Consider the following 23,651-nt stretch of genomic DNA (forward strand, 5'->3'; position numbering starts at 1 on the left):
CTTGAGCCGTCTCCTAGGCGCCGTTCTATGCGCCACCTGAGGTCACACACACCAGAGGGGCCTGAACATGGAAAGTGCCCACGACCATCGTAGTTGGACATGGCATTGTTGTGGGTGCCCTGTAAGCAGACATGCACCTACCTGCACTGTTGTGGGGAGTTCACTGGGGGGAGAGGGGATTGTGTCCTGGATGTTCACTGGGGGGAGGGGGGATTGTGTGCTGGGTGTTCACTGGGGGGATGGGGGATTGTGTGCTGGGTGTTCACTGGGGGTAGGGGGGATTGTTAAACTGAGAATAAAGCATGTTTCAAAATTCACAAAGCATGGACAGTAGTGATTGTGATTAAGTGCTCTTTAATGTTGAAGTGACCTGTGCAAAATGTAGCCGTCACCCGTATAAAAAAAAACATCAATCAAGCCCTGTCTGGCCAACCTCTCCTCCCTCAGCCCAACCCTTTGTGCACGTGCAACACCTTCCGGCACGTCATCACCTTCATTCCCATCCTCAGGTGGCTGCACATGAGCATCAGGGGGCAGTGGCACAATCCTGCGACAGCAGATGTTGTGCAGCATGGCACATGTCAGTACAATTTTTCCAACTTTTTCAGGTGCATACATCAATGCCCCTCCTGTACGGTCTAGGCATTAGAAGCGTGCCTTCAGCAGTCCAAATGCCCTCTCCACGCAGATCCGTGTACGACCATGGGCAATGTTGTATGCCCGCTCTGCAGCAGTGTGTGGATGACGCACAGGGATCATGAGCCATGTGTACTGGGGATATCCAGAATCACCTGCAGGGGAGAGAAAGCAGGTTTGGGGACAAGGTAAGTTCAGTGGGTGTACAGGGCTCCGTCATCAGTGTCAATTTGCCATACTTGTCATTTGGTCACTAACATTGTGGAGTGTGCTGTGCTACGAGCAGCATTGATTCAATGAAGTACTCACAACTTGGTACGCTTCTGTTTCAGAATGTAACAGTACTCATTCACTTGTCACTGGGGAAGGGGACCCTTCCATCTGCTTGTGCATGCGAGAAGTGGCTACCTCATTTGTCATTGCCATTCCCTTTGCCTGCAGTTGCATTTGCTGGTTGTCACTATTGTGTACTGTTCTCCAGGCATTTCATTGGCCAATCAGGGGAAAGTGTTTGTGGGATGTACATTGGCATTAATCAGACTAATTATGTGTGGTGCTTTTGTGGATGTGCCGACCTTCGTGTTACATTTGCATGACTGTCGGGTGGGCAGAGTGGGATGTCTGTACTGTGTCAGTGTGGGGAGCCATAGTGCTACTCACACAGGAGGCTTTGTGGTGGTAGGCCTTCCATATGTCACTGTGCTGCCACATGTCTTTTACATCCTGAATGGGTGTCTTCTGCTGTGTTGGACATGTCCAAGGTTTCTTGTTCAAAGTGCTTGAATGGAAATGCTGCACTGATGGTGCTGCCTATTAACATTCAGGAATTTCATTGTGTGTGACCAGCCCCATCAGATGTGGATTAACATGCATTACGGTATATATTTGTACTCACCCAGAAGCCATGTGTTTTGCCCTCGGTGCCTTTCCATGTACGCTGGCAGGGTACTGTTGCGCAGGACCATGGAGTCGTGGGTGGATCCTGGGTAGTGGGCACAGCAGTGGCTGAAGGTGAGGTCAGGGCCACATGTCATCTGCACATTCATGGAATGGTAATTTTTCTGGTTTCTGTAGGCTGCCTCATGTGCCTGGGGTGGTACGAGTGCTACATGTGTGCAGTCCAGGGCTGCTATTACATTCGGGACTTGGGCAATGGCATGAATTGACCCTTCAGCTGGTTCACCTGTACCTGTGTGGCTGGCAATGCAATGTGCTCATTCACATGATTCAACAGTGCATCCAGCACCTATCCCAACATGGCACTGAATGTGGACGGGCCATGCCATGCATCATGCATCGGTGTGTTGGTAGCTGCCAGTCCCAAGGAATTGTAGCACGGACACAAGCTTGACAAGTGGGAGTACTGCTGTGCTGATGGCTATACGGCTGCGGATGTCAGCCTGGATTGTGTCCAGCAACGGGGTCATGGTTGCCCAGTCCAGCAGATATTCGGTCACCAACCGGCCATCAGTCAGGGCCCAGGGTGTTGGCCTGACCCTGGGGATGGCTGGCCGCCTTGCTGGTGCTGCTCTCCTCCTCCTTCTCCTCATCCCCACCAACCCCTGCACTCCCAGGGCCCCGGGCTGGTTGGCTGGCCTCTGTAGCTCCAGGCACAGAAGGTAGAAGTCCACATCATGGCTCCCGGCTCAAAATGGCAGCATGGTGTTGGGGAGGGTGTGTTGTGCATGGGTGGGTCCTTTGTAGGCCTCTGATTTGCATAGATTTCACCTGGGCCTTTATTGCAGTCTCCTCCCTGCTCCTGCTGGTGGAATGGTGTTGGGGAGGGTGTGTTGTGCATGGGTGGGTCCTTGGTAGGCCTCTGATTTGCATTGGTTTCACCTGGGCCCTTATTGCAGTCTCCTCCCTGCTCCTGCTGGTGGAATGGTGTTGGGGAGGGTGTGTTGTGCATGGGTGGGTCCTTTGTAGGCCTCTGATTTGCATTGGTTTCACCTGGGCACTTATTGCTGTGGCCTGTGTTCTTTTACCTCCAGCATTTTGCTGGGGGTATTTTCAGCAGATTGTCCGCCGCTTTTCTGACGCTAATTGCGCCTACGCCAGACTCGTGATTGCTATGTTTTAGCGCGAATGGTTACTGGCGCTTTTACAGCCGACGCTTGTACAGCGGGCTATACTTGCGCCGGCTGTAATGGCGCCGGCGGTATTTGGACTTGTGATCTGACGGACCCTTAAAATCTGCACTGATAGCGTTACCGCAGATTTTAAGGGTTACCGCCCAACTCGTGATGAGGCCCTTACTGTTTCATTTGTTCAGAATCCATATATGTTTTACATGACTGTAGTACTTGGTGGAACTAGCCTTTTTCAATTTCTGTGATAAAAGAAAACAGCATGTTAGTGTTTGCATTTTATGAAGACATTACATTGTATAATCGACAGTTTAGCTTTTTTTTTTCTTCTCATATTTAGTTTACAAACCAGTGTACTGTGCATTTTGCTCAGTTTCTGTGTGTGCTTTTTTAAATCCTTGGGTCTGGGGGAAAAAAATCCTTGTCGGTTAAAAAAAAACCTTTATTCGCTATGCTACAAAGCACTTCTTTGCTTCCTTTGAGTGTTTCCTTGCTCTTTCTGATTAATGTTATGTTTGTTGCCTTGTTGGCAATTTTTAACAGCAGTTAGATACCTGTTGGCATATTCTAACTGTGCATTTGTTGTTATGGTTCCGTGGTATTTATCTGTGTTGTTGTTATACACTCTTGGGCAGTTAGATACCTGTTGGCGTATTCTAACTGTTTGTAGGCCTTCACTTCATTTTTTGCTAATGTTGAAGGACACATTAGTCATTAAATCTTGGCTTTAAGAAGATTAAATACGCATTTGTAAGATTAGCTGGCAATCTCTGCTTTAGAATAATGGTGCTATCATTACATTCCACCCATCCACATTTCTTTTTAATGTATGCAGTGTAGTGACCTGCATTGGTTGTAGCTCCTGCATGGTAGATTATACCTATTGTTGTAAAGGTTTTCTTTCCAAGTGACACTTGACCGTGTGTGAATCCAGTCAGCTTGCAGTTGTTTTTCGTACCATCTGCATTATAACGTAGCAGCATAAGTATTATGTACTTACTATGAGTTTGTCAGTAAGGTGGAGCAATTGTCTGAATTGCACATAGTACATAATCTGCGATGGTTTGCATTCTGTACAAGTTGCTGAAATGGAATGGATTCACAATTAGGTATGGATACATACAAACATCGCTCATGAGATTTGTTCCTTTATCACATACATGTTTCCACATGTATGAAATCTGGAAGATTTCATTTATAGGTATGCTTTTGTTTTCTAGTACTTGTAGTTAGTACATTAGAAATTCTTGTGGATCTTCTTGTGAGTTTATCGTGAATCTCACTATTCCAGCACAGTAGCCCAATTCTTGTCTTATTCCGTGAACACTGTACGTGTTGTCAGGATTGTTTGTTGCATTTCTATGAAGGACTAACATTTCCAAACACAGTTGGTCTGTACTGTGTAAGTAAATATTGTTAACAATTGATGGCAATTGAAATAGAATATTCATTGCTACATCTGCATAGCAACTTACACCAGTTTCATTTGAAAATTTGAATGGACCAGCTAGTTCCGTATCTGAGAGATTTTTTTGGGAGTTTCTCTTCCTTCTTTGAAGAAGTACCTGGTTTACTTTCCGTAATAGGTTCTTCTTTGCTTGTAGTAATTGATGAACCTTTACGTTCTTTTGTTTTCTTTGAAGGATTTGCTGTCAAATTCTGTTGCATTTCTGTTTAAATTATTTTACTTTCACCATGTTTTACTTTTTCTGGAACAGGATGTTGTTTCAGGTGGGGGGTGTACAGTGAACGCAGTCTATTGTATTCTAAAATGCAAGGAACATCAGCGTTCACTTTACTTGCATCAAAGTTGATTAGAAATAGGCCGTCAAGTGTATGTAAGCGTGATAGTGTTACGTAGCTCATGCCTTCTTTAAAGACTCTGTTTCCTATATCTATCAATGCTTTGTCTAGCGTAAGACCTTGGGATTAATGAATGGTGACTGCATATGCAAGAGTTAGAGAAAATTGTTCCCTACGTACATACATTCTGTAACGCTCACCTGACTCCCACGGAGGCGCTGGTCTAGTCTGGGTTGCTGTGGCCTCTTCGAGCGTGATGCGCAGAACTCGGAACAGCGACTGAACAGGACCCTCAAATCTTGCTTGTCTGGCCCGTAGGAATATCCTTCTGCAGATGAGAAAGGGGATTAACAGTCTGCAGAATAGTGTGCTTGCTCCCCCCTTCCCCCCTTTGTTCTTTTCTAACTTCCTCCGAAATCCCCGGTTGAAGCTCACCTTATGGTTTGAAAGGATGAACTCTCCATCGTGCTTCTGGTGAAGGGGCGCGTGTTTATCCAGTTACTTCACTGGTTTTCAGAATGGCGCTGGCAAAATCCACTTGACTTTTCCGAGCGGAACGCCGTAAGTATGAAGATTACAAAAGTTCAAGTGTTGAGCCTCCTTTTCTGTTGCCTTCCTAGCCTGTGATCTGTCCTTTATTTCAGGTGCAGAATGAAGGCGATGCGTTGAGGGATTGAATTGCCGTTGGTAAACTCAGGTGAGTTAGCGATGGGGGCGATCCCTCTTAATGTCTTTATATTCCCCCAGTAATGTCTTTTGTCCTTTCCCCATAGGGGCCGGGGTGCGGTACCTGCCAACGAAGCGGCGCCGACCCGAAATGAGGAATGGTACACCAACAGAAGACCGGTAAGTGTTATGGCGGAAAATTAGGCTTTCCTCATATGTTCCTTCTGCTCACCTTTTGTCTCTTCTTATCTCCCCTAGGCGCAGAGATGTGGCGACCGGTGCAGACAGTCGCGGTGGAGCCAGTGCTTTTAAATGAAAGTCTTTTCTCAGGAACGCTGGCGTGAATGTTCCGGATGCAGGTAAGAAGTTTGATAACATTCTTGGTTTTCACCTTTCTCTTCTCTTCTTTCCTTACAGGTGTTCCAGGATCGAGGCGGGCGTGGCTGGAGACCAGATGCAGGAGCAGACACGGTGAGCGTTCAGCTGCTTGGATGCAGAACAACGCGAAGCGTGAGCTACTGTCTGGGCGTGGCTTAAATAGCCCCCAAAGTAGTTCCAGGTAAGTATCCTTCCCTGGCCACTCCTGAGTGGCAAAATAGTCCCAATGAAAAAATAGTCCCTTTCAGGTGTCAGGGAGGCCTGAATCTTGCAGCATGGTCTGCATCAGGTAAGTGCACAAAACACCTTCCTTTACGAGCCTGGCGCCTATGGAGCCAGGACTGATGTCCAACATGAGCCTGGTGCCAACGGCGCCAGGACAGAGTCCAAAGAGACCCTATAAGGGGCCGCTGGGCTTTTACCCGGGGGCATGATGCCTGCTCCCGGGGGTGCTGGGCCTAGCCTGGTGCTCCGGGGGTAGGCATCATGACACATGTCTTTGAACAGAAGGAATTAAGCAGCTGAGCACCCTAACCTTTTCACTTCTGAAAGTTTGTCAAAGCGAATATTGACAAACTGAATGTTGTCACGTGGGTATGACTGAAAGCCAACAACTGTACCCAGTGCCCCATTAACTAGCCCTTGCTCCACATCAAGGTTACGTTTAAGCATTACTCTACAATGTAAGGATAATTTAATATTTTTTCCAACCCAGCTGTGTTGGAGATTGAATTTTCTAAGCTACTTAGTCTTATTGTGGCTTGCTCACACATGGGTAGTGTCATACCATGTACGTCCAATTTGTCTGTGGTGCAAATTTCAATTATTGGTTGCATTTCTTTATTTAACAATGTTTCATTAAATTTAACACAGCTTGCAAAAGTTGGCATTAAGGCCATACAATTTAAATTTTTGTGCGCTAATTGTTCCATAACATTAGTAGCAGATGCATTATCGCCATAAAGTGCATGAATGTGCCGGTTTTTCAATATTGCTTGTGCTTCTTGAGATAGTACCCCAACTCTAATACTTTTTAGGATGTTGGCATAAGTGAGATCTGCAGATTGCTGCATGTTTTCTGTTAATTCTCTGCATTGGAAATGTTGCCAAAGGTTGACATTTCCTATGCTGCCAACAGTTTTACGGCAGAGTTTGTGTCCTACGGTTTTAAAAATAGGTTCACCTTTCACTGGTGTCAATTGTAGAAGATCTCCGAAAACAATAATGTGTTTCCCTGCAAAGAGTTCTTCATAGTTTGTTTTAAGTACTTCTTGCAATCTTAGGTGAATCAAAGCCAACATTAGGTTGTAGACCATGCTCACTTCATCTATTAGTAGCATTTTCATTTGTTTTAATACTCTGCGTAGTTCCATTGCAGCTTCTGCAGAAAGTTTGTAATAGTCTAATTTTTTTGGTGTTCTACTGGAAGAAGTAGTAATCGATGAAAAGTGACACCGCCTATGTTGTAGGCAGCTAAACCTGTGGGGGCAGTTACAATAGCTGACAGTTTGTTGTTTGTCAATTAACGAAGGAACTTGCTGATGATTTTGATTAAGAATGTTTTTCCTGACCCAGCTACACCACTGACGTACAGCAGTATTGGTTTGTAATTTTGGCAGGTACATTCTTTATTTTCATGTTGTACACCATGTGCTATTTGTTTTGTTACATCTTCAAAAATGGTGCGCTGATCTTTGTTAAGTTTGGCTTGTTGTACATTTAAGTCTTCTATATTTTCTTGATAGTGACACATGGTGTTTTCCACTTCTGTCATAGCTAATTCTGCCTCATTTGCTATTAGTGGCTGTCCTAGTGGTTCTTGACTTCCTGTTACAGAAGGTTGACTACTGTCAGAAGATTCCTTATCTAGTTGGGCCTGAAGTTCTTCTTTGTGTTGCTGTTCATTGTGCAACATTGTTTTGTACTGTGTAAAGTTCACATCGGTGATAGCGCTTTCATTTGCTTTGAAAGCATCTTCATAGCAGTAATAGTTATCTAGTATCTCTTCCTCTTTTCTCCATGGTTAAAAAAGTTGTAGCAGAGACATGTAATATAGTTCTTTCTGTTGAGGAGTTTTTAGTGACAATTTACCATGATTAATCAAGATTCGTTTGGTACGTTTCACTAAGCTGCCTTCACAATCTGTGACTCTATATCTGGCTTTGCTTTCATCAGGTTTTATATTATTTTTGTATGCAAAGTTTTGAGCTATGTGGTATAGACACATGAATTCCAAAGTGCTACTCCTGTTCGGATAGTATGTGTCTAGTAAATTGTTTTTTAAAATGTCTTGGCTGTTGGGATCATTTCCTGCAATTGTTTCTACGTCGTCATATGATTCCAGAACTCTTTTTCTAGATTTAGCAGGACCAAGACTTGGCCATACTATGTTGTCTGATTTCCCGTACAAAATAGTACTGGTTAAACGATCTGCCGCTTCATAGGCGCCACATTCTCTATGAGAGAGCATTTTTATGCCTAGGCTGTACAATTTCTGAGATAGTGTTTTGTCTGATGATAAGTCATCCCAGAGGTCTTGAAGCTCTGTTTTTTCTGCTTTTGTTAAGTAGGATGTAATATATCGTGCAACAGCAGTCGAATTGTCTGCAATGTACTGCACATCTAGGTTTGCATTCCATAAGAGGGCAATGATTGCATTGTAATCATTGATATATTTAGATTCTTTGGTTCTTTTTATGTAATACGTGTTCTTAGGTGATTTACCTTTCACACTATGTCAAACTGAAGACATGAAGTTGTTCACTTCACCTGTTTCTGTAACTGGTCTAAGGAAACCAAACTGGCATTTGTTGTAGTATTTCCCTTTGTTTTTGTATTTGCGTCGACAATATTTGCCACATTTGTGTCTTTGAAATTGTAAAATCCACCTGTGCAGGTCACTATGTGTCCGTTGTGAAGGGATTTCACAAGTGACATATTTTTGGATGAAGTCCAAAATAGTGGCATCAGTGTCGCGACCAAATTTAGGTGCACCTTTGATCCATAAAAGCATATGAATATGTGGTGCTCCTCTCGCTTGGTATTCTTTTCTCCAAAATAAATGTTGCACTTCTCTGAGGGGAGGAACAGTTTTATTTCAAATAAAGTGTAGCATAGCAATGAAACGATGATGGAAATATCTTGACACATTATCTGGATCTAGAGAGCAAAGTTCTCCAGCTGTTAATAAACGTATGTTGGTTTTGTTGTTTTTTGATATGCGTAGGAACTCATGTAAATCTTGCCATGCATATTCTGCACAACTTAGTGTAACAAACCAAGTCGGTGGTCCAAGGTTTCTGATCATACAACGTACGTCTCTGTGCCGTCGGAACCAGTATTTTTTTGTACCACACATGTTTGCAAACAAATTTGTTAGACTTGATTGTAAAACCTCATCTTTTTCTTGTACTTTTTGTATTAATTGCGTATCTGACATATTTTGAAAGTGATTTCCAGATTTCAAAATGTAGGCAGGCAGAATGGGGCACAAAACCCTGTGTGTTTAGAACTCAAATAACATACAAAACCCTTACAATGTTAGTACTAGAATACAACTAGCTGTTTCTATTTTATGCCATTACGTTCACTATTAATGCTTCTCCTCACCACTAGCCCACTTAGTGCTCTCATCTGAAGCACATTGTAGTAGTATGCAAACAGAAAAATAGCCTTCCCAAATCATTGTAAGAGGCCAATGCACATTCACACACCACCACAAACAGCTTCCCCATCAAACTCATGCACGCATGCACCCAGCACACATACATTGTACAATAGACCAAACCATGCCTTTTTTTTCTTTTTCAACAGACCCTAAAGAATGCCTACCAAAAAGCAAGTCCGTAGAAAGGAACGCAGAAGTAGAGCAAATAGAAATAAAACTGTCCAACCTAAGCATCCATCTTTATAGAGTTTGTAGAGAATGTTGGAACAAAACTGTTAATACAGTCGTTTAGCAAAACAAAGGAAGCTTCAACTACCGAAACATTTCCTCCTCCAACAAAATGTGGCACGAAACAGAAAACTTTTCACAAAAAATTGGCTACCAATATTGCTAACAATGCTCCTATTAATCCTGACTTATTAACAAGAACCTATAGTAAAAAAAGTATTTTAGCAAAAATGTTTCGCCACAGAGTCTTCAGAATCTAATAAGAAGAGGGCCGAAATCATCCTCAACCCTTAAAACCTACCGTAGAAAATTAAACCTACAAGCTCTCATGGAAAGTGCAATCATTCTCAAAAGGAAGTTGTTCATATTAGTATTAAATAGAATGAAACCACTAACAAAAGTAAGTACCAAACTACAAAAGAAACTTATCAATAAACGGAATGTGAACAAAAATAACTTCTTACATATTTGTGGAGGTGAATGGAGTCACACAACAACCACAGAACCATATTTTAATGAAGAAGCATACAAACAAAATCAAACAAACACAATTGCCATCCGTAGCAGTGGAGGAGGGTTTGAAAAAACCAATAATAGCATCATAGAACAAGAAACACTGCTTAGAAAATGATCCCCTAAAAACTCAGAATGACCTCTCGATTCAACTGAACCAGACAGTCCAGTATACAAATGGCCGTGCACGTCAATGTGTGCCATTCCTAACAAATCTTTCAAATATTTACGTCAGTTCCTCAATCAGTATGTGAAAGGTAAAGACAAAATCAAAATGAAATGCTGCAAAATATGGATATCTGTCCAGTGCGCAAATACACAGGACTACACGGACATTCATTAGCCTGCATTTCTGGACCTATTTGCAAAAGCACCTTGCATGATATCAAAAGGATAGCAATACATCATTCAAATGTTAGAAATCTAGTGTATAAAATATACTGTGCTAAAAGTCCAGCTTCAGAATTAGCCAATTTAAATATCACTCTTCTGCATGGCACACCCAAATATCTACAAGAAGAAATTGACCGCATCCAGAGAAGGTATTTTGGAAGTGAAAGCCACTAGCAACATTTCTGCACATAGCAACCTTCTATTACACACATACCAAAAAGAAATATTAAAATTTAAAAGTGCATCGGCTGAAATACCAAACCATGTGTGTGTGTGTTGACGCAGAACGTTTTACAAAAGGAACACAAGAAATATAGACATACAATACAAAATAGAAGACAATGAAGATTCCAAATGGTTTGAATTAGCTCTCTACCTTTTAGCCGAAAATAAATATCAAATAAGTGAACTCCTACTATGTTGTAGTTACTGCACTACAAAACTAGACAACAACCAAACTCCTTCACGTGCTATCACAAATAATTTTTAATTGTTCCCACTCCCAAAAACCCTGCAACAACTCAATTTGTATGAGAGCATCATAATTCAAACAGTTCACCCATTTCAAGCAATTATACGCCTTCACCCAAAACAGCAAAATTACCTCCCTCTGAATTGGTGAAAGGTACCCTCCAGGAGTGCAACGTTCAATAGAGCATTCTTTAATTGTCTTGGTAAATGGAGTACCAACAAAAGACAAAAAAATTTGGCAACAACTGCTGGATTTACATAAAGTTAGACAAGCCTTGCAATACTTAAAATACAATAACGAATATTACAAGGAAATAAATATTGAGTTAAGCTTAAAGGAAACAACTGAAATAATTGAAGAGTCATCAGAAACTGGACAATTCGAACTTCTGGATCCTGCTGCAGTATCCACTCTTTTGGACCAGCACAGAATTCATCCATTGCATTCCAACGAAAGCATAGATGATGCACTAGATATTTACCAAATGCGACAAACCAAAGGTTCACCAATGAGCATATGGGAAAAAAATATAGAAGCATGTGCTTTTCCACTGCTATTTCCTACTGGCAAAGGTGGAAGATACGATGATAGACCCACTCAGATTATGGCATCAGAATACCGCTCATTACGAATGCATTTGCAAGATCCCAGATTTAGACAAAATGTGGAATACATATTCCACCTACTCTTTGAAAGTGAACTAGCAACCCTATGTTATGGAGTTGCACACATTTTGAAATCTGGAAATCACTTTCAAAATATGTCAGCTTTGCAATTAATAAAAAAAGTACAAGAAAAAGATGAGGTTTTACAATCAAGTATAACAAATTTGTTTGCAAACATGCGTGGTACAAAAAAATACTGGTTCCAACGGCACGGAGAAGTACCTTGTATGATCAGAAACCTTGGACCACTGACTTGGTTTGTTACACTAAATTGTGCAGAATATGCATGGGAAGATTTACATGAGATCCTATACATATCAAACCACAACAAAACCAACATGCATTTATTAACAGCTGGCGAACTTTGCTCTCTAGATCCAGTTATTGTGTCAAGATATTTCCATCATCGTTTTATTGCTATGCTACACTTTATTTGCAAAAAAACTGTTCCTCCCTTCGGAGAAGTGCAACACTTCTTTTGGAGAAAAGAATACCAAGCGAGAGGAGCACCACATATTCACATGCTTTTATGGATCAAAGGTGCACCTAAATTTGGTCACGACACTGATGCCACTGTTTTGGATTTCATCCAAAAATATGTCACTTGTGAAATCCCTTCACAACGGACACATAGTGACCTGCACGGGCAGTTTTTACAATTTCAAAGACACAAATGTGGCAAATATTGTCGACGCAAATACAAAAACAAAGGAAAATACTACAGCAAATGCCGGTTTGGTTTCCCTAGACCAGTTACAGAAACAGGTGAAGTGAACAACTTCATGTCTTCAGTTCGACATAGTGTTAAAGGTAAATCACCTAAGAACACGTATCACATAAAAAGAACCAAAGAATCTAAATATATCAATGATTACAATGCAATCATTGCCCTCTTATGGAATGCAAACATAGATGTGCAGTACATTGCAGACTATTCCACTGCTGTTTCACGATATGTTACATCCTACTTAACAAAATCAGAAAAAACAGAGCTTCAAGACCTCTGGGATGACTTATCATCAGACAAAACACTATCTCAGAAATTGTACAGCCTAGGCATAAAAATGCTCTCTCATAGAGAATGTGGAACCTATGAAGCGGCAGATCGTTTAACCGGTACTGCTTTGTACGGAAAATCAGACAACATAGTATGGCTAAGTCTTGGTCCTGCTAAATCTAGAAAAAGAGTTCTGAAATCATATGACGACATAGAAACAATTGCCAGAAATGATCCCAACAGCCAAGACATTTAAAAAAAACAATTTACTGGACACATACTTTCCGAACAGGAGTAGCACTTTGGAAAGCATGTGTCTATACCACATAGCTCAAAACTTTGCATACAAAAATAATATAAAACCTGATGAAAGCAAAGCCAGATATAGAGTCACAGAGTGTGAAGGCAGCTTAGTGAAACTTACCAAACGAAGCTTAATTAATCATGTTAAAATGTCACTAAAAACTCCTCAACAGAAAGAACTTTATTACATGTCTCTGCTACAACTTTTTAAACCATGGAGAAAAGAGGAAGAGATACTAGATAACTATGACTGCTATGAAGATTCTTTCAAAGCAAATGAAAGCGCTATCACCGATGTGAACTTTACGCAGTACAAAACAATGTTGCACAATGAACAGCAACACAAAGAAGAACTTCAGGCCCAACTAGATAAGAACTCTTCCGACAGTAGTAAACCTTCTGTAACAGGAAGTCAAGAACCACTAGGACAACCACTAATAGCAAATGACGCAGAATTAGCTATGACAGAAGTGGAAAACACCATGGGCCTCATTACTACACAGGCGTTAAGGGTTAACGCCGTCGTTAACCCTTAACGCCTATTCTGATTTTAACGGCTGCTCTTAGCAGCCGTTAAAATCCATGGCGCTAACCTGCCATGATGCTAATTACGCCACCGTAATTTACGGTGGCGTAATTAGCGCCTTCCCCACTCCCAATATGCCCTATGGGGCAAAAATGGGAATGGGGAAGGGAAAATGGGAAATGGGGATTTACCGCCCCACTCACCTTGGAATGGGGCGGTAAATCCGCCATCTACCATGGTGTAAACGTAGTTTACACCATGGTGGTAAAGTTGGCGCAATTAGCGCCTGGGTCGTAATGACCCCCCATGTGTCACTATCAAGAAAATATAGAAGACTTAACTGTACAACAAGCAAAACATAACAAAGATCAGCGCACCATTTCTGAAGAAGTAACAAAACAAATAGCACATGGTGTACAATACGAAAATAAAGAATGTACCTGCCAAAATTACAAACCAATACTGCTGAACGTAAGTGGTGAAGCTGGGTCAGGAAAAACATTCTTAATCAAAATCATCAGCAAGTTCCTTCAGCAATTGAAAAACAGCAAACTGTCAGCTGTTGTAACTGCCCCCACAGGTTTAGCTGCCTACAACATAGGCGGTGTCACTTTACACCGATTACTACTTCTTCCAGTAGAACAACAAAACAAATTAGACTATTACAAACTTTCTGCAGAAGCTGCAATGGAACTACGCAGAGTATTAAAACAAATGAAAATGCTACTAATAGATGAAGTGGGCATGGTCTCCAATCTAATGTTGGCTTTGATTCACCTAAGATTGCAAGAAGTACTTAAAACAAACTATGAAGAACTCTTTGCAGGGAAACACATTATTGTTTTCGGAGATCTTCTACAATTGACACCAGTGAAAGGTGAACCTATTTTTAAAACCGTAGGACACAAACTCTACTGTAAAACTGTTGGCAGCATAGGAAATGTCAACCTTTGGCAACATTTCCAATACAGAGAATTAACAGAAAACATGTGGCAATCTGCAGATCTCACTTATGCCAACATCCTAAAAAGTATTAGAGTTGGGGTACTATCTCAAGAAGCACAAGCAATATTGAAAAACCAACACATTCATGCACTTTATGGTGATAATGCATGTGCTACTAATGTTATGGAACAATTAGCGCCCACACATTTCAATTTTATGGCCTTAATGCCAAATCTTGCAAGCTGTGTTAAATTTAATGAAACAATGTTAAATAAAGAAATGCAACCAATCAGTGAAATTTGTGCCACAGACAAACTGGACGTACATGGTATGACACTACCCATGTGTGAGCAAGCCACAACAAGACTAAGTAGCTTAGAAAATTCAATCTCCAACACAGCTGGGTTGGAAAAAATGTTAAAATTATCCTTAAATTGTAGAGTAATGCTTAAACGTAACCTTGACGTGGAGCAAGGGCTAGTTAATGGGACACTGGGTACAGTTGTTGGCTTTCAATCATACCCACGTGACAACAACATTCAGTTTGTCAATATTCGCTTTGACAAACTTTCAGAAGTGAAAAGGATAGGACGCTCAACTGCTCGATTCCTTCTGTTCAAAGACATGTATCTACGTAGAGAACCATTTTCTCTAACTCTTGCATATGCAGTCACCATTCACAGTCTTTAAAGAAGGCATGAGCTACGTAGCACTATCACGCTTACGTACACTTGACAGTCTATTTCTAATCAAGTTTGATGCAAGTAAAGTGAACGCTGATATTCCTTGCATTTTAGAATACAATAGACTGTGTTCACTGTACACCCCCATCTGAAACAATATCTTGTTCCAGAAAAAGTAAAACGTGTTAAAAGAAAAATAATTCAAACAGAAATGCAACAGAATTTGACAGCAAATCCTTCAAAGAAAACAAAAGAAGGTAAAGGTTCATCAATTACCAAAAGGAAAGAAGAACCTATTAGGCAAAGTAAGCCAGGTACTTCTTCAAAGAAGGAAGAGAAACTCCAAAAAAAGCACTCAGATACGGAACTAGCTAGTCCATTCAAATTTTCAAATGAAACTGGTGTAAGTTGCTATGCAAATGTGGCAATGAATCTTCTATTTCAATTACCACCAATTGTTAAAAATATTTACTTACAGAGTACAGACCAATTGTGTTTGGAAATGTTAGTCCTTCATAGAAACGCAACAAATAATCCTGACACCACATACAGTGTTCACGGAATAAGACAAGAATTGGACTACTGTGCTGGAATAGTGAGATTCACGATAAACTCACCAGAAGATCCACAAGAATTTCTAATGTACTTACTACAAGTACTAGAAAACAAAAGCATACCTATAAATGAAATCTTCCGGATTTCATACATGTGGAAACATACATGCACTCTGTGTAGCAATGTGATACAGGAACAAATCCCAAATGAGCGATTTGTGTATGTATCCATACCTAATTGTGAATCCATCCCATTTCAGCAACTTGTACAGAATGTAAACCATGGCAGATTATGTACTATGTGCAATTCAGACAATCGCTCCACCTTACTGAACCAAACTCATAGTAAGTACATAATACTTATGCTGCTACGTTATAATGCAGATGGTACGAAAAACAACTGCAAGCTGACTGGATTCACACACGGTCAAGTGTCACTAGGAAAGAAAACCTTTACAACAGTAGGTATAATCTACCATGCAGGAACTACAACCAATGCAGGTCACTACACTGCATACATTAAAAAGAAATGTGGATGGGTGGAATGTAATGATAGCACCATTACTCTAAAGCAGAGATTTCCAGCTAATCTTACAAATGCGTATTTAATCTTCTTAAAGCCAAAATGTAATGACTAATGTGTACTTCAACATTACCAAAAAATGAAGTGAAAGTGCAAACAGTTAGAATACGCCAACAGGTATCTAACTGCCCAAGAGTGTATAACAACAACACAGATAAATACCACAGAACCATAACAACCAATGCACAGTTAGAATACGCCAACAGGTATCTAACTGCTGTTAAAAATCGGCAACAAGGCAACAAACATAACATTAATCAGAAAGAGCAAGGAAACACTCAAAGGAAGCAAAGAAGTACTTTGTAGCATAGCGAATAAAGTTTTTTTTTTTAATCTGACAAGGTTTTTTCCCCCAGACCCAAGGATTTAAAAAAACAAACGCAGAAACTGTGCAAAATGCACAGTACACTGGTTTGTAAACTAAATATGAGGGTAAAAAAAAAAGCTAAACTGTCGATTATACAATGTAATAAGTCTTCATAAAAAAAAAAAATTAACATGCTGTTTTCTTTTATTGCATAAATTGAAAAAGGCTAGTTCCACCAAGTACTACAGTCATGTAAAACATGTATGGATTCTGAACAAATTAAACAGTAAGTATAATTACAGTAATTTCATACAAATACGAATCTACACAGCTAATCTATGGCAGTAATATGGTGCAGTGGCTGTAGGCTGGGCCTAGCATGTTTGATGTATAACCTACCACCTACACCCTACGGCCAAGCAACCCAGACTATAGGTCCTACCCACAATCATTGCTGCATGTGAAAACCATGGTGCTTCTAATTTGACTACTTCTAAGTTTAGTTTTGGGTGCATGGTCTGCAGCCATGCAGGCAAGACACTAGAACGTGCACACAACCACCGCACCCATGTTCACTTATAACCTCACTGCTTATGACGTCAGTCTTGGGTGCATGGCCTTTGGCCATGCACACAAGACTCTGGGTCCTGGCCAGAACCAGCAAAGCATAGCACAACCATTGTGGATTCTAATTTCACCACCCATGACATATGCCCCTACTAAGGAGAGCCACACTGTTGGTTTTCCCCCTCCCCCCAATTGGGGATTTATACTGTGTAATTGGAGGGTGAGTTGGTTCCTGGCTACTTGATTTGACTACAGCAACCAGAATTCCCTGAGGCCATCATTGGTACTAACCATTAACACCTGAACAGACTGCCCCCCTGATGATTGCAAGAGGTAAGAAAGCGCTAGGAGGAGAAGATCTACTGGACTGTGGAAAGGTACACCTAGCTGGGAACCAGAGTGCGCCCCTCACCCCCTTTCTGATATATATATATATAGATATATATATATATATATATATATATTCATTTTATGGAGCTGCACTCCCATCAATGTGTTGGATTTCACCAGAATGTGGCTCCAATTGCCAAAAACATCAGAAGGTTGGGAAACACCAAAAACTGCCCAACAAAGTCGTCGAAGGTAAAAAAGAGCTTTATTAAATCATTGCAGTTTTAAAAAGGCTTCCGAATGTCAGAGGGGCTGACTGACGCGTTTTGCCACACTCCTGTGGCTTGTTCACGGTAACTCCTCCCTGTAGTGGGAGCCCACTTTAACAGAAAAAAATAATTAACTAACAGTGAAAAGGTGACTAAGGCTGGCTGCTGCTATTTCTGTCGACCATTTTAGAAATGGCTTGTAAATCACATAGTGTGTATGTGCATTTTATTCGCTCCATGATAAGAATGAATTCAGCCATAACGCTAATAAATACACATGCTCAATATATGTTCTGAACAACAATATATAAGGCTCCACCAAAAATTATGGGAGACTTCCCAAATTATTTGTTTTTTTTCATCCACAATGGATTTTGATTAATGTTAAAAAAACAGTACTATTAATAATCCACATTTGTTTGCCTACCGTCAGATGGATATGTACGCCCTAATGTATTTGCATAGCTTATACATCTCTCCTGGGTTGTCGTATTGCCAGTGATGTGGCCAGGCTCAAATACTAGCATGCCCAAGTACATTTAAAGTGACAGTGCATAGTGCAAAAAAGAGAGCAGCATCATCATTTTGCTGGATGCATGTGCATCCAACATATAGTAAAGTGCAAGTGCCTGGGGTAACAATGATGGTCATGTATATGATATACATAATCAATGGTAAAATACTAGTATAATCTATACACCGGGTCAATACAATGGGCCTCATTACGACCCAGGCGGTAAGGGGTTTACGGCAGCGTAAACAGCGCCGACCCTTACCGCCTGAGTACGAGGTCCCTTAGCGCCATGGAGCTTTTAACACCTGCTTGCAGGTGTTAAAATCCATGGCGCTAAGGGACCATGGAGTTAATTACGCCACCGTAATTTACGGTGGCGTAATTAACGCCTTCCCCACTCCCATTATGCCCTATGGGGCAAAAATGGGAATGGGGAAGGGTAAATGGGGATTGGGGACTTACCGCCCCGCCAAGGTCGGAATGGGGCGGTAAGTCCGCCAACCACCATGGCGTGAACGTAGTTTACACCATGGTGGTAAAGTCACGGCCTAGGCGGTAACTTACCGCCTGGGTCATAATGAGGCCCAATAACAACGATATTCATTGCATTTGGATTAAATAGCACAGTCAGTTAATAAAGTGGCAATGCGTGGTGCAATAAGGAGCAACGTAGTCGTCAGGCTGAATACATATATGCCCATCAAGAGATAAGGTACTGATACCCTATAAAATAATAATAGTCTTGCATGAAATAACCCTAGCCCATGGTCAAATATTAATACTATCTGTACAAAAAGTCAACATCATGGAAATGCCGATCTGATACCAGTGAAACAAATAGCAGCATTCTCATAAGGCTAAATACGTATGTGCCCATCAAGGAATAAAGTGCATGTGCATGATACAACAATGATAGGCTTACGCTAAATATCCGTAACCGGTGGTTAAGTACTATTACAGTCTGTACCGAAATTTGACACCATGGATATGGCTATTTGATACAAATAAATCAAATAGCACGATCTGCAAGACTATGACTCAATGCTCTTCATCTATTAGTATTATGGCTGACATCGTAGTGTATAATATGTTCAGCCCCATATCAGAAATAACTATATCGATATGTGTCACCAGATTGGAAAGTGAAAAAATATATGAATAACCAAGAAACCCTCAGAAGGAGATAACAAGAAGAAAGGAAAGGGTAGAAAGAAATAGAAAAAATCAATTGAATAATCAACAGAGAATAATTCAGAAAATGTCTGGGAGAAACAAGAAAGAGGTATCTCAAAATCAAGAAAAGAGGAAAGAGGAAAGATGAGAGGGTATGAATTGCCGAGATTCCTAGAAAGGCATACAATTCCTCGTCTATATTGTGCCCTGTCTGGTATTTGCTTTCAAAATCGATGATGTATTTTGTTTCTTCTTGTCTCAGTAGCTTTTCACTGTCAACTGCTCTCGGGCCAGTTACAATTTTGTGGATGCCGAAAAATGTAAAAGTCTTTGGGTCGCCATCATGAAACTTTTACGCTCACCTGGTATCCGCAGGGATGCCACCCAGCCGGGTTACTCGCTGGTATGCTTCTCAGCTTTACCCAGATGTGGTATGCAGGGAAGGTTCTGCCTGAAAATACGGACTGTGATCAAGGCTGACCGACCGGGGTAAGTATCCTCCCTCCACACCCATATGATTTCAGTCCCTCTGGGCCCTCTCCTTACCTTGTGGTAGAGTTAGGCATGCACTCCGCCCTGACTTCTTTGCAGGGGCGCGTTGTCTTTCATGGGCATGTGCGGTCCAGTTACTTCACTGATGACAGCCCATTGATATTGTTCAGGTAGATCTTATTGCTGTTCTTTAGTTTTATTGCTATCCTGCATGCCTTTCTCTGTTTAAAATGTCTCTTTTTTCTCCCTTAGGTATGCAGAGCTTCAGCGCGGCGAACTGGCTTGGTTGAGCCCCGCTGGTAAATGATGGCGTATTAAGAGTGCTATGATGCGGTAAGTAAGCGCTATGCACAGCGCTGCAAAGTCTTGCCTTTGCTAACCTGTGTTTTCCTTCCTTGTAGGTCACAGTGTTCTTCAGCGCGAGCGGAATGTCCGGAGTGGTGCCAGCCGAGAGGCGACCAGCCAGGCAAGCCTTTTGAGCAGTTCGTAACTTGCAAATGTCTCTAATGCTTTCTTTAATGTTGCTTCTATCTTCCTCTTTCAGGTCGTTCTGTCCGGGAGGCGTGCAGATTCGAGGAAGCTGTTCTCAGTAGCTGCGAGCGGCTAAAGATGAAGACTGCAGGTAAGATGTTGCTGCTAATGATGTTCCTTTTGTCTCCTTTCAGGTTCTGCTTCTCCGAGGTTTGAGGGAATAGCTGGACACGATGAGCGTCACGTTGCAAGCTGCAAAGTAACGCAAAGCGTGTTGTCTTGTTCGGGTGTGGTTTAAATAGCCCCAACAAAATAGTCCAGGTAAAGTAGTCCCTAGGCTACCACACCCAAAACACTAGACCACATAGCTTGGTTCCTTGGAACCAAGCTATGCGGAAGCCTCCATTTTGGCTGATAACACATTAAGTAGTTCCCAAGCACATGTTTTTCATGGTGTATGAGCCTGGTGCCATAGGCGCCAGGAGTGGCCCCAAGAGGGTTTTGGAAAAGCATGGCAGGTTCTAGAGGCCCGAGTCCTGACTTCATCTGACCAATGGGTTTGCCAGAGGGGATTTTGGGCGAGGGTCGTGACAGAAACTCAGAGAAACGTTTGGCCATTGGATATGTGTGGTCCTTGTTGATGATGGCTCTGATGTGTTGTAGAATGCACACATTCAGTTTACATTTAGTGCTGCCTACATACTACTTGAGGCATGGGCATGTCAGGACATAAACAACTAACTCAGACTCACAAGAGATTTTGCCCTTAATTTTCACAGGTGTCTTGAGGATTGGATGAGTATAGCTTCTACAATTAAAAGCATATTTACAAACCTTGCATTTTCTGCACTTAAAAAAACATCTTGTACCCCTGAGAGCCAGTTGATGCCTTTCTGGATGTTGTCTGAGACCATATAACTTTGTACTACTAAATCTTTGATGGACATACATTTACGGAAGGTTATATCAGGACGTTCATGCAGTAAATTGCCTAGATCTTTGTCCACTTTCAAAACTTTCCAGTATTTGTTAATGATATTCCGTATAATCAGTGAGTGACTTCCAAAAGTTAGAATTAGTCTAGTAGTATTCTCTTCTGTTATGTCATTAAGATCAGATTTAGATGTCATCCTGTCTGTTCATGTCCCGGACTTTGAGATAAGATCTTTCAAGGACTTTTTTCGGGTACCTTTGTTGTAAAAAGTTGTGGGCTGTGATTTGGCTCGCTGTATCGAAGTCTTTAACATTGATGCAATTTCATCTTATGTGAATACATTTGCCATATGGAATGCTCCACAGGAGACTTTTTGGGTGTGCACTGTTCACGTGTGGAGGAACATTAGCGCCTGTAAATTTCCTATGAAGCTCACACACAATTATTTGTTCCACAATTTTGACTTTCACATCGAGAAATACGATGGTACGTGTGCTGTGTTGTTTAGTAAATTGTAAATTCAAGTTGTTAATATTAAGAAATTCAACAAATTCTTGCCAAGATTGTGCTGTACCATTCCAATTGATAAATAAATCTTCGATTTAGCGTAGCCGTAATATTATTTTGTCAGTAAAGATTTCATTCGCTTCTGCCCACACCACTGATTTTTCCCAGTTGCCCATCATAACGTTTGCATACAGTGGCACAAACATGGCACCCATGGCATTTCCCTGGATTTGACGAAATAACTCATCATTGAAGAGAAAGAAATGGTTTTCTAGACAAAGTCTGACCATTTCAAGGATCATGGTAGAATAATAATTGTTCAAAATAATTGAGAGATCGAGTTTTCAAAAAGGTTTCACAAGTCTTTATACCATCCTCATGTTGGATTGATGTATACAGTGACACCACATCCATGGTAGCCAATAAATATGTTGGTTCCCATGGCAAATCATCGATTTGACATAGAAAGTCTGTGGTGTCTCTGATGTATGAGGTTAACATAGAGACAAAGGTACAGAGAACCTCATCCACAAATTTGGACATATTTTGAAGGAGTGAGCCACATAGTGTCACTATAGGTCTCCCTGGAGATCTAGTGGGGTTCTTGTGGACTTTTGAGAGGAAGTATATAGTCGGGGTAACTGGATGTTTTGTGAATAGAAATTTCACCATTTCTTCCTCCAAGATACCTGCGTTTTGCCATTTTGTTAGAAAGTCCCAAATTTTGTTTTCCATTTGTTGAATGGGATTTGTTGTAAGTCTTTCATAGCATTTGATTTCATTAAGCTGCCTATAAGCTTCTCTTACACAGTCCTGCTTGTTCATTAGGACGATGTTGCAAACTTTATCCGCTGGTTTTTGGTGGTTCACATACATGCAATTACATTTCCTGTAAAATAAACCCCGCTGGTGTTAGCATATATTTGGAAAAGAGTGTTTTGAAACCCGCCTCTTTTTTTCTGGCGTGAAATGACAGTGGAATTATTGAGAGAAGGACCTGAATTTAACAAAACAAAGATGGCAGGTTTTAATTTCTGAAAAGCGTCAGTTGCAGCAATGCACCATGGGCGATATATAAAGGTGTATTTGCTTGGTGGGTACACTTTTCTCGGCAAAACAACAAAAAAAAACTCATTGATTTACTCCAAACCACAAAGACAAATATCTGCACCACTTTGTGGCCAACTTGTTCCTTATTTGGTGCAAATCCATTCCGTGGTTTTCATTTTGGGTATGTTCAAAGGATGCAACATTTTCCTGAAGGCAAATGAATGAGAGTATGTCAAAAACAGCATTTATTCAATGCTTAATAACTTTACTTTTGAACCATTAGACAAATTCATCCAAAATTTCTAGTTTGGAAGGGCTTGTACAAGACATTTTCTTTGAACATTTTCAACCTCACCCTTTTGGGGTGTCAAAGGTTATCGACAACAGAACTTTGGGAAAAATCAATGCAAACACTGTTTTTTAGGTTTTTATCTTAACAATGGGTTGGTGATGAGCGATTTGAATGCGACATATATATATATATATTTATTTATATTTATGCTGTTTCTAAATTTTACTAATTGAGATATGTTTTATATAGCTAGACTCTTGGCTGAGGAGATGAGTATGCAGACAAGATGTTACCAAGGACAACCATTATAGCAGCTTCCAATGCAAGGAGTTCCTATTATTCTGGTGGAAATACCTGCAAGGAAGCAGTAATGTCAGGTGCAACCAGACACCCGCAGGGAATGTCTTCTTTAAGCCTAAGGAACCCTGGGTGTTGTATGGAGCCTCAGATGATCAGGAATCTCAGGTTTATGAAGAGACTCAGAGCTATAATCGTATGGTATGGTAATATTTATTTGTAAAGAGCCTATACACAAGGCACATGTTTCAAAGCGCTCAAAGCGAGAGGGAACAAGGAGAAATAAACAGTCATTCAGAGCCCTTGAATTCTTTATGAAACAAATCTGCACAGCAGAGTAAGTGCATAT

Source organism: Ambystoma mexicanum, chromosome 10 (assembly GCF_040938575.1).
Source record: "Ambystoma mexicanum isolate Mex_15411 chromosome 10, UKY_AmexF1_1, whole genome shotgun sequence".
In the NCBI taxonomy this organism is placed as follows: Eukaryota; Metazoa; Chordata; class Amphibia; order Caudata; family Ambystomatidae; genus Ambystoma; species Ambystoma mexicanum.